Source organism: Lactuca serriola, chromosome 5 (assembly GCF_051521515.1).
Source record: "Lactuca serriola cultivar US96UC23 chromosome 5, Lser_US96UC23_V15, whole genome shotgun sequence".
Classification (NCBI taxonomy): Eukaryota; Viridiplantae; Streptophyta; class Magnoliopsida; order Asterales; family Asteraceae; genus Lactuca; species Lactuca serriola.
The window spans coordinates 130,312,719-130,327,667 of NC_136412.1; positions in this window are offsets into that span (position 1 = coordinate 130,312,719).

A 14,949-nucleotide genomic window follows, 5' to 3' on the forward strand; every position below is an offset into this window, starting at 1 on the left:
TGATTATTTTAAGTGTATAAACAAATCTAGATATTAATTGAATTTAAATAATTAATGTCAAATGATATTTGTATTTTGAAAAGTTTAAAATAAATCCTTATGGATCTTATTATTAATTTAATTAAGTAATTAATTAATGGACGATTAATAAATCCATAAAATGGTTTAAATTTAATTAAATTAAAGTTTTAATTTATTAAAAGATTAAACCCTTGCAATTTTAAAATGTTTTTAAAATTAACCTTATATATTATTAAAAGTTAAATATATATTCTATGTATAAGAAAACTCAGTCGAACCGCTAGTACGCCTCATTCACAAAGCCATACTATAAGGGGAGTTTAAGGAAACGACCTATAAAATGATCGTCATTGGGTATTCATACTTACCCACCGCTCTCTTGTATGGCAGAGGATCATTAGCCGAACGGGTTTGATAGGACATGATCTCATTAAAAGTATAACGATATAAAGTAACTAAACTAATTTTAAAAAATCTCACTCTTAGTTGCTTTAGGAAAAATGTGAATTTGTATGCGAATCCATGAAATTGTACACTTTATAAGTCGTTAGTGGAGCATGTGTGGTTAACCGACACACTAATGGTTGACTAATAAAGGATGGTAATGGGTGTCTTGAAATTTATTGTTGATTAATGGAGCGCATGTGGTTAAGCGACATATTAAAACAAGATGATAAATGACATCGAGAGTACCAAGCTAATTTGCATGGTTATTCACATCTGGCTTGTGATCATCGACATCCCAATCACAAAAGTGAGAGCATAATCGAGATTAAACATGTCATTGAATAGTTCAATGAATCTCAAAAGATCTAGGAGTTTCATGAGATTAAAATTGGTAAATGCTTTACCTACCTAAAATAGATTCGAATTTGATTACGACATCCCTCTTCAAAGTTTGAATCGAAAATATAGATCCTAGCCTTAATTTAAATTTATGGGTTAATAATTAAGGATTAAAATCGAATAACTTGAATTCTCTTTTCTCCTTTTATAGATGTTAAGTTCAGACAGTAATTGTTTTCCTCATTCTTTAGGAAGTGGTTTTCCTCTTCCTTGTGAAGATGATCTCCCACATTCTGATCAAGGTGAAAGCATGTTCCCTTCTTTAGAAAATGGTGAAAATGGAAGTCATGCTTTATCAACTCTTCCTCATCCTCCTCCTCTAGTGACTCTCCCTAAGTCATGCTTTCTTCAAGTTGAAAAGTACAATGTTACTCAAGCCTTGTTGGCATGTAAACATCAAGATGGAAAGTGCGTGTGTACGTATGTTATGGAAATGAAATCATGCATTGACAGATTGGATATGTTGGGTATCGTTTTCCAAAAGGAGCTAGCCATTGATTTGGTTCTACTTTCATTTCCTGAGTCATATAATCAGTTCATTAAAGACTATTATATGAGCGACCACGATGTGACCCTAATTGATCTGACACATATGTTGATCGATGCTGAAGCAGAAATGCTTAAGAGTACAAGTGAACCAGAACTGTTTGAAGGATCTGTCTCCAAAATTTCCATGGACATTGACAATGGCAACAATGGTAGTCCAGAAAAGGTTTCTCTTCCTAATGGAAAGGGATCGGCCAAGTTCAAACCGTTTGATCATATGGTAAAGAGAAAGGATAACTCTGAGATAGTTCCATGTGCTAATCCTAAAAGGTCCATATGATTCTATTACCAATTGAAGGGACATTGGTTGCGAAGCTATCCAGACTACATGAAAGATTTTAGAGATGGTATAGTTAAGTCGTATGACTCTACTTCGGGTACATCCATTATCAAAATCCATTATTTTGATTAGTTCCTATCCATAGATTCTTAATACATGATGTGATGATCACATTTTGATGTTTTGCAGGATCTAAGAGAAAGAAGGAAGCTTAAGTAGAGTGAATCAAATTTGATCGTGAGAGATGGATCTCGGTCGCATGGTTCAATGATCAGATTTCGGAAGCTACTTTTAGGAGTTATGATAATTTAATAGATTTCTTAGGAAATGTCTAGAAGCATAGTTTTCATTTTGCATTGTAAGGAAAACTTCCAATGTTTTAGTTTATTCTTAATAAAAGTGAATTTTTGATTTATCTAGTTCGTTTACTTTACATTTCCTTACAATGTAACTTATGAAAGTGTTGTTTACATTTCTATTGTTAGCAATATTAATTAAGGATTTGATTCTTATTGTTTCATTTGTGGAAATGTCATAATTAACTAAGTGATTAAGAATTCTCACCACCCAAGTTTCAAATTAGATAGAGACTTGGAGTCATACAATTCAAATTGTGTGATGTATGAGAATCTTGATTTTTGGAAGATTATGACTAATTCATTGATCACATGTTTATGTGAGTCAAAGTTAAGGACTAATGAATCTAGTCCATTGAAATGGACGATTCAGATCTACCACAAAGAATGAAAAACTTTATTCGTGATGATTTACTGATGTTTCGATAAATATGGTTGTGTTTATAAAATTACGCATAGTTCTAATACTAAAGGGTTTCATTGAGTGGCATAACGAATAAGAAGAGTCTATTAGGAAGAAAGATAAGGGTTTCTCCAATCTAAAAGGAATGGAGAGTACTTTAGTATCGTGTTTTGTGATCATTTTAACGATTGTGGAACTATATCACAATTGATCCTCAAAGGTGGAATTATTTAAGTAGAGGAATAGGATATTGTTGAAATGGTTCAATCAAGAGATGAGTCACACTTTGTTTTCCAATCAAGTTTTAGAGCCATGATCTCATTATTTGATATCATATCTTGAAACTTATTTAATACTAAGTAGGTTTATAACACCTCATGAAATGTGGAGTAATAATGTTTTCTTACTCTAGCACATTTAGAATTGGTAGTTATGATGTTTTGGTTGAAGTAACGGATGAACTAGAAAAATTCATGAAGTGTTTGATGTCAAGAATCCACACTAACTTTTGAATATTTGTTTTGCTTGTCAAGGAATGTTCCTTGAGAAAGAAAATTATATGTCAAGAAGTCAGTGGGAGTTTTAATGATCTTGAAGAGTTTCAAGAGTAAACCTTTTAGTTTTCACTAGCACACAACTTGAGGTTGATAACCTACCATGTTAAGTTGACTCATTCATGTTTCTATGTACCTTCCAATTGGGTTGGCAATGCTTATGAATGCTATGGTTCTCATTTGACTACAAAAGGCAGAGCATGTTTGTCAGTGACAGTACATTGGTCATAAGTGAGCTGCCTAAACAACATGGAAGAACTAGTAGGCCCTTGTGCCACAAGAAGACAAGAAATTAAGAACAAGTAAAGTTCAGTCCATGATAGCTAAATTAGAATTTGAATTTTTCATAAACCTTGTCTTATGATTGTAGGTTGAAAATGATAGATTTACATGGATGGGAACACTTACACCTTAAAATCTAGGTGGAAAAAGGTTTTGCTCTAATTCATGAAAATGATTATCAAGAAACACTTACGCTAATAGATTTTAAAGATCTGATAAATATCATTATGGTTAGGAGTTGTGTTAATTTTATTCTCAAAATTGCAATATCATTACGACATCCCTTTTCATAGTTCGAATTGTGAGAAATGGCAAAGAAGTATTTGAACGTTCAACATTTATAGCTACAAGTTATGAAAGGGTTTAAACACACACATATACTATCTAATGAAGGTGTATAAGCTTGAGAAGTATAGATGAAGACATCTCGAAGCATCACATATCAGAAATCTGCATTTTATTAAGGAAGTAAAAGAGTATTGATTTCTAGAATTCTAGTTGATATCTAGATACGTGTCAAAGCTAGTGGGAGCATAATTGTTATGCTAAGTGTTGCAAGATGGCAATACTATTTGTAGGAAATAAAGTCTACAAATTTTCATGTTGTAAAGTTTGGAAATTGTTTCGCTATATTAAAGGCTCAAGGGAAGGGGCCTCATACTTCGTTTCAAATCTTAGTGTTTAGATTGCGTAGTTTAAAAGAACTTCGTCATTAACATATATGAATATCGTCTTGAAATGATTCAACATAGGAAATTAGATATATGAAAATATTATAATCAAGAGACCGATTGGATAACAGGTCTTTATGCAAGACATTATGAATCGAGTCCCATATGCTTCAGATATTGGATCAATTTCGTACGCTGTAATATTCACTTGTTCTAATTTTTCCAAATGCCTTGGGTATTGAGGAGGAAAAAGACTATAATTTTGTATGACTGGAGTTGTTAAACAATTGTCAAGAAGATTCTAAGGTTTTACCAAAGGATTGGTTGCTTGTGGACAGGCGTAAGTATAGTACTAATTTGGACGGACTATATCGACATAATTTTGAGTGTAGGTGACTCTTGTTCAAGATTGATAGTCATATGGGAATATGGAAATGTTTTGTTAATGGGAGTTGATGATTAGAATCTATATATGAGTTAGAAGCTTTAATAAAAGGAAGATGTTTAAAGAGTGTATCTTGAATTTAAGACTTTGTTACCATGAAATTGTTTTAAGTAAAAAAGTTTCAATGGAACATGTTTTAATATTGTTGGCAAATTCTCTGTGACTTTAAAGCCTCGACGTCTCAAAAGGGATATTGCATGTAAGTTTGAACTCTAGCACATTTAGTAGTAATAAGAAGCTGAAATTGTGAAATGAGTATCATTAGAATAGTGTCCAATCGATCTATTCACAAAGGAAGGACCAAAGAGAGACATAGTATGCATGTTTATAACTTGACATGACTGATGTTTAATTCAAGTTTTTAGTTGATTACTCGAAACATCATACAATGAATAAAGTCTAATTAATATAGTGATTAAATAATAAGAGTTTTATTTATAGTCAAGAGTTTTGAGACCATAGTTAGTCAAGTTATAATTTTGTTTCACTTTGCATGTTTTACTTCCCGAATAATTGATGTGTTCTATTGGTAGTCTAATTACAAACTTCGTAAATTAGAAATCGGGAAACAAATCTTGGACGGAGCGATTGATTATAATCCATGTCTCATGCCCTTACGATATCTTGCAGAATAGAGGAATATTTGATCATTTATCTTAGGACACGTAATTGATTGGGTCAAAGTTCGACAAAAGCTTTGAGAGCTACAATTTGCTAATTAGTTTTTGAAGAATATACTGTTAGTTATCATTATTAGACTTATCCAAGTGGGAGACTGTTGGAATAGGCATAAATATAATTGGTATATACTTAAATTGATAGTAGCATAGTCCTTTTAGGTTGCCCTCAAAACTAGCAACTAGACAAATGATTTTGGAGAATGGGGTTAATTTATTATTTGATAATCAATTGAAATAAATAATTTGTTGATATATTATGAGAATAATTTCTTAAATAAAAATAGTAATATTTAATCATAAATTAATTGGAATTAATTTCAGGGTTAAAGGAATTAACTAAGAGTGTAGGGACTGAATTCTAATTGTTCAATAGTTGAGCAAGAGGCATATAGAACCATCCATATGGTGGGGGTGATTTCTTGGAGCCTAGGGGTTTCTAGAATAATCCCTAATAGATAAACAGGAAAATAGATAATTACCCAGTTTAAGATAGTCTTGGATTTAGGCTTATCTAGGATTTCCTGACTACACTATAAATAGGGATATTACCCTATGAAATTTGGTTAATAGTTTCATTGGAATACCTGGCCAAATTTTAGAGTCTCTCGCCTCCTTCTTAATCATTCTTTCATAGCTAGTGTTGGGTGTAAACCATTAGGGTGTGACATTTGTGACGCTTGCTGTCAAGGCTTCAACAACACAAGGATTTGAATAGCTATTACTATATAGTGATCAAGGTATGATTAACTAACCTATTTGTAAAATTAGAAATATATATTAGCATGCTAGGGTTTTATTATTTTGTTGTTCGAGCTGTATGTTCAATTAGAGAAAACATAGATCAAATTATTTAGGCTTGCATGCACACATGGGAATGTTTGTTATGATTGAAACCCGTCATAATGTTTAGTTAGTTTTAGATCATGTGTTTGCTTCGAACTAGGAAGTTTGCTGTAGATCTCATGGATGATTTATCAGGTGGTCATACACCTAACTTGATTTGGGGGCTGGATATCATGTGAGATGTTTGTTAGTCCGTAGTTACGCTCGTAGGAGAATTGTGTTAGTGATGACATGTCATGAAGTGAAATGTGCATCTGAAGTATTTTGGGTATGAATTTCCAGATCTAGGTTTGGTTGGACTTTATGATTAGAATGTTTGAGTTCTAGTTTTCGCATGATATGGTGGTGTTTCTAGGCATGGGCTAGGGGTGGTTATGTTATGTAGAGGATCGTCTGTCTTTGTGTATGATTTCTAAGGTTTAAAACTGATGGGTTTTGGGTCTTTAGAATTTAGAGTTAGGTTAGTTATTGGTTTTATTATAGAATGCCTATTTTGAGCAGCCTCATAAGGATTTTGGATGTGTCATAAGTAGAAAGAATGGTATTGATTGAGAATTAAATAAGTTTGGATGTGGGAATGGTAACAATGTTATCCGGGTTCTAAGTGATCTAGGGAACTATTTCTTTTTCTAGAGCATCAATTTCAAGTGGTTGGATTTGCGATGGGTTGCTTTCCGTAGTTTTAGCCAAAACGGATTTCAAGGAAGAAATCCAATTTAAGTGAGGGAGAGGCGTAACCCCTGATTTTAGGTATCATTATTTTGGAATTTTAATTACATTAAATCTCAAAAAAAGTATAGAATGGATGCAGTGTGATAACATCATAAATTGGTACCGCTGTCAGGTGTCCACCACGGCGTACTAGCGGCTCTGCTCATAACCCTAAATCTTTGGCCTTGTTTTGTATTTAAGAAATGGGATGACTAGGGAATCTTTGCATTCTTAGCCTCCACCATCAAAAGAGAAACCCTAATTATGTGTGTATTCTTGGTGTCTTACTCTATGTTTGCTTAGTGTTTTAAGATCTTGAGTGCTATTGCAAGAAGAAGGAGGAGGTCGTTCTTTGTTGTTGGAGTTAGTTGCTGTTGGGAGCTGATCTTCTAAGCATTATAGGCTTTTGAAAGGTGCAAAGCTCATTTTGCCCTCCTTGTTTAGTTATTGATCATTCTTAGATGTCGAGTGCTTGCACTCAACTCAACTATGTAAACACTTTTAGGTCATTTTGGTCCTTTTGAGTGTTAAGGTTTAGTATCTTGGTCATTAGATGTTAACTACTGGATAAAGTTGTGAAAATTATCCATGTATAGATTAATTCAATTCAAATATGAAATTTGGAGATTTGTCGTTCATGTATAAAAACTAAATAGATTAATTTGTATGGGACGTAAACCGCATCACGACGAAGGTCCGACCACCGCATGGTGGACTGATGAGTCCCGTGATTGTTTTTTCCTTTAGTGACCATGATGTGGGCAAGAGGATTTGTATCATCTAGTTTGCATATATTGTTTTTGATAAGTTAATCATTTAAAAATTTTGTCTGCCACAACATAGCCTAGGTAAGCCACGCCATAGCTTTGGCTGGGAAGAAACGTGATTTTATGGGATTCCATAAAATGGTAGTATGTTGCCAGGACATGACATCCAATTTGGGCCAAAACCCTAATATTGGGATTTGTCCCTTATTTAAAGGCACTAACTCCTTGAGTTGCCTCATTTAACAGCTCCAACCCTCTAAGATTTTATCAAACCCTAGCCTCCATATCTGTGTTTTAAGTGTGTGATTCCATCCTAGTGAAGGATGAAGAAAGAAACAGCTCATCTTTGTGTTTGAGTGTTGGGTTCCAGCATAGATCTTGCATCTTCACTTCATTTATGACCTTTTTAGAGGTATAATGTTTGTGCCTTTCTCGTTAAAGCATGTAAGATCTACATTTTTTACCCACTTGTCTCCATGTTTAGGTTGAAAGGAGCGCATGGATCCTATAAAGTTAGAAACCTTATGGGTTATTAAGGTCCCTTAGTGTACATATGTCTCAGATCTGGAGTTTGTTGGCATATTGAGATTCATTCATGAGATTGTGGTGTTATTTCCACATTTTGACCTAAGTTAGAGGTCCTAGACTTGCATTAGACATGTATAGTTGAAAAGAAATAAACTTTATGATTCATTATACCTTAGGAAGCCTTTTGGAAAGTTAGAAGAAGTGGCTTAATAGATTAAGAGTTAAATACATTAAGTTGTGGAAGCCCAGTTCCCACAACATGGCATTCTAGCCGCCATGATGTGTCGGCTTGGGGTTTGCCGATTGTTTTGTTGTGTAGCACCCATGATGTGGCATATAAGTGGCCACAGTTAAAACCAAATCTCAGACATCGAGATTACTTAGACCATTAACTTTGACCATGGTTGACTTTTGGTCAATTTAAGTGTTTTAGGTTGTAAACTAAGAGGATACTCTTTATTGCTAATAGGTGCCTTGTAGGATCGATCTTTGATGTGTGAGAGTTGATTTTAACTGCTATCTATGAGGGGAGTCTTCTCACTATATTTACCGGTGTCGTAGTGTATACATTTGACCAAATGGGTATTATTTTTTAATTGATGTTATATTTAACATTGAGTTGCTGATACTTCATGGACTCTTGTGAGTCTGTGGTACTGCTGACAGATCCCAGGGTTGCTAATAACCCATGAGGTGTGTTTTTAATCTACAACATGGCATTCTCGCCGCCATGATGTGTCGGCTTGGGTTTTGCCGATTGTTTTGTTGTGTAACACCCATGATGTGGCATATAAGTGGCCACGGTTAAAATCAAATCTCAGACATCGAGATTACTTAGACCATTAACTTTGACCATGGTTGACTTTTGGTCAATTTAAGTGTTTTAGGTTGTAAACTAAGAGGATACTCTTTATTGCTAATAGGTTCCTTGTAGGATCGATCTTTGATGTGTGAGAGTTGATTTTGACTGCTATCTATGAGGGGAGTCTTCTCACTATATTTACCAGTGTCGTAGTGTATACATTTGATCAAATGGGTATTATTTTTTAATTGATGTTATATTTAACATTGAGTTGCTGATACTTCATGGACTCTTGTGAGTCTGTGGTACTGCTGACAGACCCCAGGGTTGCTAATAACCCATGAGGTGTGTTGTTAATCTACAGGGCATGTTGTTAGCCCATTAGAATTGCTGATAATCCTCATGGTTGCTAAGATCCCATATCTGTTTATTATGTTCTGTTGTATGTGATATTTTGGGAAACTCACTATGTTTTGTGCTTACAGTTATGGATTAAACGTGTTTCACGTACTTGAGATGATGTCAGGGAGGTGAAAGCTTGACTGTATACTCTAGGTAGCAATTTGTAAGATCCTACAAGTTTGATACTCTTATTTGAGATGATTGCGGTGAAAGCTTGACTGTATACTCTAGGTAGCAATTTGTAAGATCCTACAAGTTTGATACTCTTATTTGAGATGATTGCATTTGATACACTTGGGGTTTATCGAATTGGTTTTTATAATAATCAATGTTTTATTTATATTAAAAATTGAAATATTTTATGGTTAAAATGGGACATTAAAAGTTCATATCATAGCCGTGGTTTGAGGGATTTTGATGAACATTCATGGGATTCCAGACTCAAACTAAGGATCCAAAAGTTTTATATACCTTACTTCTTGCCCAACAGGGACCCTCAAGAAACTCTATCCACACAAGTAGCATACCATCCCTACGCGACAGGCACCTTCATGAATCTTACCGCACTTGTTGTGGCTCCTCTGACCTCCTGATCTTGAGTTTGAACCTCTTAGTTACCGGCTACGACTCGACTAGCCTCCTATCTCTCCTATATGTCTCCACCTTAGTCTCTCTCACCTGTATCTCCAACTCTATTTCCCTCCTCTTAGCATTGGACTGCAACTCAGCCAATGTCTGGTATTGGGAGTTTGTCACAAACTCTCTGATATCCCTCTTGAGCAAGATCAAATAGTGGGTCATCCATTTCTACTCAAAGGATGCATGCTCAAGGAAGAATAGGGCTCTCTTGTGAAACATCCTAGTGATTCAGTCACTAACTTTGTCATCTATCTCAGAGACAGGTACTCCTGGGAACTAAGATTGCTAGGGTTGTCACTAAGATTGCTATTTTCTTTGTGTATACTATGTGGTTTTACATAGTTAGGATCATATAACAATTTTACATAAGGATATGAATTAACCATAATTTGTGTTAGTTTTCTTGTTGTGGATTTGGGGTGGAATAATATATTTGACTGTCTACGAGTTTGGGTTATGTACAATTGGTATACGCACATCCATTGGTGAGAATAGCGGAGACTACTTGTAGAGCAGTGGTATCGATGAGAAGGAACCTAGGATGAGTACTAGGAGTTTAGATTTGGATTCATTATGCACATAAGTATACGTGCATTGTTGCATTGAGAGAGAAGTGATTTTCTGACTTAGGACATTGAGAGCAAGTCTAAGTAAACTACGGATAGGTGTGATATGTAGTATGGGACCTTACTACTAAATGCACAAGATCTATATGTGATTTAGAAAGAATCTTGAGGGCACTGAGGAACTACTTTGGTTGTATATAGTTTATGTGTAAGCTTTATCCTGTTTTTGTCTTTTTTCTTTATGTATTTTAGTATGATAGTTACCCGAGATTCAAGATCTAGCGATCTAGAGAGATCGGGTACCAGTGATGATCAGATTCATAGGATCATTGTCGCAGATATGGCCCCAGCGGTCAGGGAGGCTATCCTGGAGGTGTTTGGGTCTATAAAGACCATGATGATCGAGCTGTTTTACGAGTGCTACACCGTCATTACTAAGGCTGCTTCTACCTCGGCCAGCACAACTGTTGCATCACAAGACCACATGGGGGTGATTCGATGTAGTATCGGGAGTTCAACAACATGAAGCTCCTGTAGTTTGACGAGGTCAAGGACCCAATTGCAACGATGAGGTTGATTTATGATGCTAATGGATGCTTTTACACAAGCTTGTGTCCATATGATTTGAATGTTCACTTTGTGATGAACCTACTTCGCTTGGTAGCGAAGGACTAGTGAAAGTTTGTGACTACTGGTTACTCACCTGTGGAGTGGGCAACTGTGACATGGGAATGATTTGCTGAGATGTTTTGTGTTGAGTATGTTCCTTTGGTGGAGAGGGAGCGGCTAGCTCAAGAGTACCTGTCACTCAGATATAGAATAGAGTCAGTGACTGAGATCACCAGAATGTCCAATGATAGATCCCTGTTCTGCCCTGAGTACGCATCCTCTGAGCAACATTGATGACCTGGTATTTCAACATGCTCAAGAGGGATATAAAAGATTTCATGACAAATTTATAGGACAAAACATTAGCTGAGATGAAGTCCAATGCTAGGAGGAGGGATATTAATTTGGAGATCCAGGGGAGAGAGACTTATATGGAGGTGCAGAGGAGAGACAGGAGGCTAGTCTAGTCATAGCTGATGACAAAGCGGTTCAAACCCTTTGATTTGAGATCGGGTGGTTAGTGGAGCTGCACTTTGTAACACACGTGTTGTAGATTGGTTTAGCTTTATATTTTCAGGGGCTAAATGTGGAGTTTTAAGAAAAATAACTATGTACCACGATGTGGTGCAAGGATTCCCATGACATGGCATGAGTAATTGTTTTCATGTTATATTAAACTGTCACGGCGTGGCTAAGGGTTGCCACGATGTGGCAGCTATTCTGGCCCTATCCCATGATTATTTTAGGGTTTCTTCGATATTTAAACCTCTCTATCTTGAACCTAGGATTCCTTATCAGCCTCCATCACCTCTCCAAGCCTAGAAACCCTAACCCTAGCCTGTATTGTTAGGTGTTGAGCTCTTTGAGGTGTTTTGTTGTATTTTGAGGGAAAATGAAAATGTGTTAGTCCAAGAATCAAGCAACAACTCCTCTCCATCTTTGGAATCACTCTCTTGACCAACTGTAAGTCCTTAATTTTCTATCTTGATGATTACTTGGTTGTAGATCTAGTTTCTTAGCATATTTTGGTCCATAAGGAAATGGTTGGTGGGTCTTAAGTGATAATGATTGCAACTGTAGGACACTCTTGAGCCCTATGAACGACATATCTTGTAGATCTAGACTCTGGTTGGGCTTCTTGTCATGAGCTTTTGGTCACTTTTAGCTCATTTTGACCAAAAAATTGATTCTAGACATGTATTGGACATACATATCTATAAAGCAATCACATCTATACTAGATCTTGTATTAGAAACTCTTTTGGAGTGGTTAGGTTAAGGACTTTTTGGATTAAGGGATTAATGGTTAAGTTATTGTTGTATCTTGTCTTGTTTGGAACTAGGGTTTTAAGATCCTGATCCCTTTGGGTGTCTTAATGGATAAACTTGGAAACTTTATCCATTTAGACCATATAATCAACTAGATCTGAGCTTTGGAGCTATTGGAATAAAAAAAATGGCTTAACCCATTAAGTTGTTAGAAACCCAGCACCCACGACATGGCCTAAGGTCGTCACGACATGGCGACTAGGAAATGCCACACTGTATCATTGTATAGGGGCCATGGCATTGCGGTTGACTAAAGTCAACATTGATCATTGACTTGGAACATTGACTTTTGGCATGGATTGACTTTTGGTTAAGTTAATATTTTTAGAAGGTAGACTTAGAGTTTACCTTGTGTGGATCGTTAAGAGGTGTTAGGCACCCATATTTTTGTAGTGAGAGTTGTTAGTTGTGGTCGGTGCGACATTGAGATGGGTTTTAGTCAGAACAATAAATCAGGTGAGTCCTCTCACTATACTTGTAGGTCGAAGGCACTAATTTCAGCCCACCAGATTGTGTTATGTAGGATGCTAGCTGTCTTTGTGACTCTTGCCTGTATGCTTGGGTTGAAATATACCCCAGAGATGGGCCTATGATTGTATGTTTGGTTGAAAGAAACCCAGGGTTGGGAACATGATTATATGTTTGGTTGAAAGAAACCTAGGGTTGGGCCCATTATTGTACGTTCAGGTTGAAGCATACCCCAGGATTGGGCCCCAGGGCAGGCCCATGATTGTATGTTGGGTTGGAATAACCACATGGTTAGGCCTAACTGTATGTATGGTATGTGGTATGTGGGGAACTTTCTAAGCTTTGTGCTTACAGTTTTGTGGTTTTAACATTTTCAGGTGTTACTGGTTTCAAAAGGAAGGGCCCGACTTGATTGCACTGCATCCCCTAGAGATTTATTCTGTATCGATTTTTCATGATATTAGTTGGATGTTATGAGAATAATCTTACTCTGATTTTCTTTATGGGATAATGAATGACTAGTTTTGACTTATTTAAAATGAAAATTTTACTCGGTATTTTTCGGATGTTACATACTTGCACAAGTGGGGTAAAAGTCATGAGGGTTCCTATCAGGAAGGGATGGTATGGTACTTGTGTGCAAAGGAGGGGCACTTTGTGAAAGGTTGCTCGAAGGGTTTATGAGTATGTTTCAGCTGCAACCATATAGGCCATATGAAGGTCTTGTGTCCACTACTTGCATTGAGGTCAGTTCAAAAACCTACTCCTACGACCCTATGAATTACTAATGTTTGTCAGGCGAAGGTTGAGGCTCCGAAGGACCAAGATTAGGCTTTTTAGTTTACTACAGAGGAGGACAGGGCGGCAACAAATGTTTTTGTTGGTATGATTTACATTTATGTTTAGTTTTTAATGTATATGCTTATGTTAGGCTTGTGTTAGGTAGTTTCCTATTGAATTATGTACATGTTTTAGTGCTGTTTGACTGGAGTGCGAGTCGGTCTTTTGTTTCGGCATCCTTAGTTACTAATTGCGTGTTGCACGTAAGGCCTACGATCGACCTTTGAGGGTTGTTATAGATGAGGATTGTACGATTTCAGCTTCTGATACATACATATATATATATATATATATATATATATATATATATTGGGATTGTGTGTTGTAGATTTTCAGTGTAGGATTCAAGGATCTTATCCATATTGCGATGGCGAATGTCTATGTGATTGCGGGTATGGAATGGTTGAGCCAGTTTAGAGCATTGATTGACTGTAAGAGACAGTTGATGACGATTTGTGACACAATTGGGGGAGTGCTAACTATTTATGGTGAGGGTACTAGAGTTGGTTCTGATGGGTTTTGATACAAAATATAATTGTGTTTTTCGTAAAAGCTAGTCAATGGAAGCATAAAAAATAACAAGTTTATTTTAAGTTTGTAACAAAACCAAACCATCTAGGATCCATTTATAGATGTTATAATGATACCAAAAAACAACCAAATATTGTTTTAGAATGACAACATTTGAAGACTTTCAACCCACTTGGTTTTGGGGTGTTGATGAAGATAGAAAAAAAATTCATGAATAGAATTTCTCTATGTGTATCCACCTTCAAGAGTAAGGCACCTGGAATTCTAGTTCCTTCTTGTATTCTTAAGTGTCTTAATCCTTTAATTACTTAACATCAATAAGCACTAAAGGAGACAACTCAAGAGGGCTTCTAATTCACCAAACTTGATTTTAAAGAGAGAAAGGTGTGGGAAGAGAGCTAATTCTGTTCATAAGAGAGAAGAGAAGCAAAACTAGTGAAAAACTAGCCAAAAACCCATCCAAGACACTCTCTTATACACTAATGCAAAAGAAAAAGCAATCCCTTATTATAATTTAATGTAATGACCTTACTTTAGGGGAAAGGGGAACATAAGATGAAAGTTAACAAGTAACCTCTCTTCTTATAATAATAGTTTTGGTCATGCCTTCAAAGCACAAACTTGTCTAACTGGTAAAGTAGAAGAATTGTTTAAATTTTATAAAATCAAAGTTTATAAAATATAAAAATTTGTCTTTAGGTAATAGCCAAAAGGATTCAACTAGTCCAAAAATCTGTACATGATTTATTAAATCATACCATATGATATAATAACTAGTTATATTCTCTTATAATTATTATTTTCACAAAACAATAATTATTTCCTAATTAA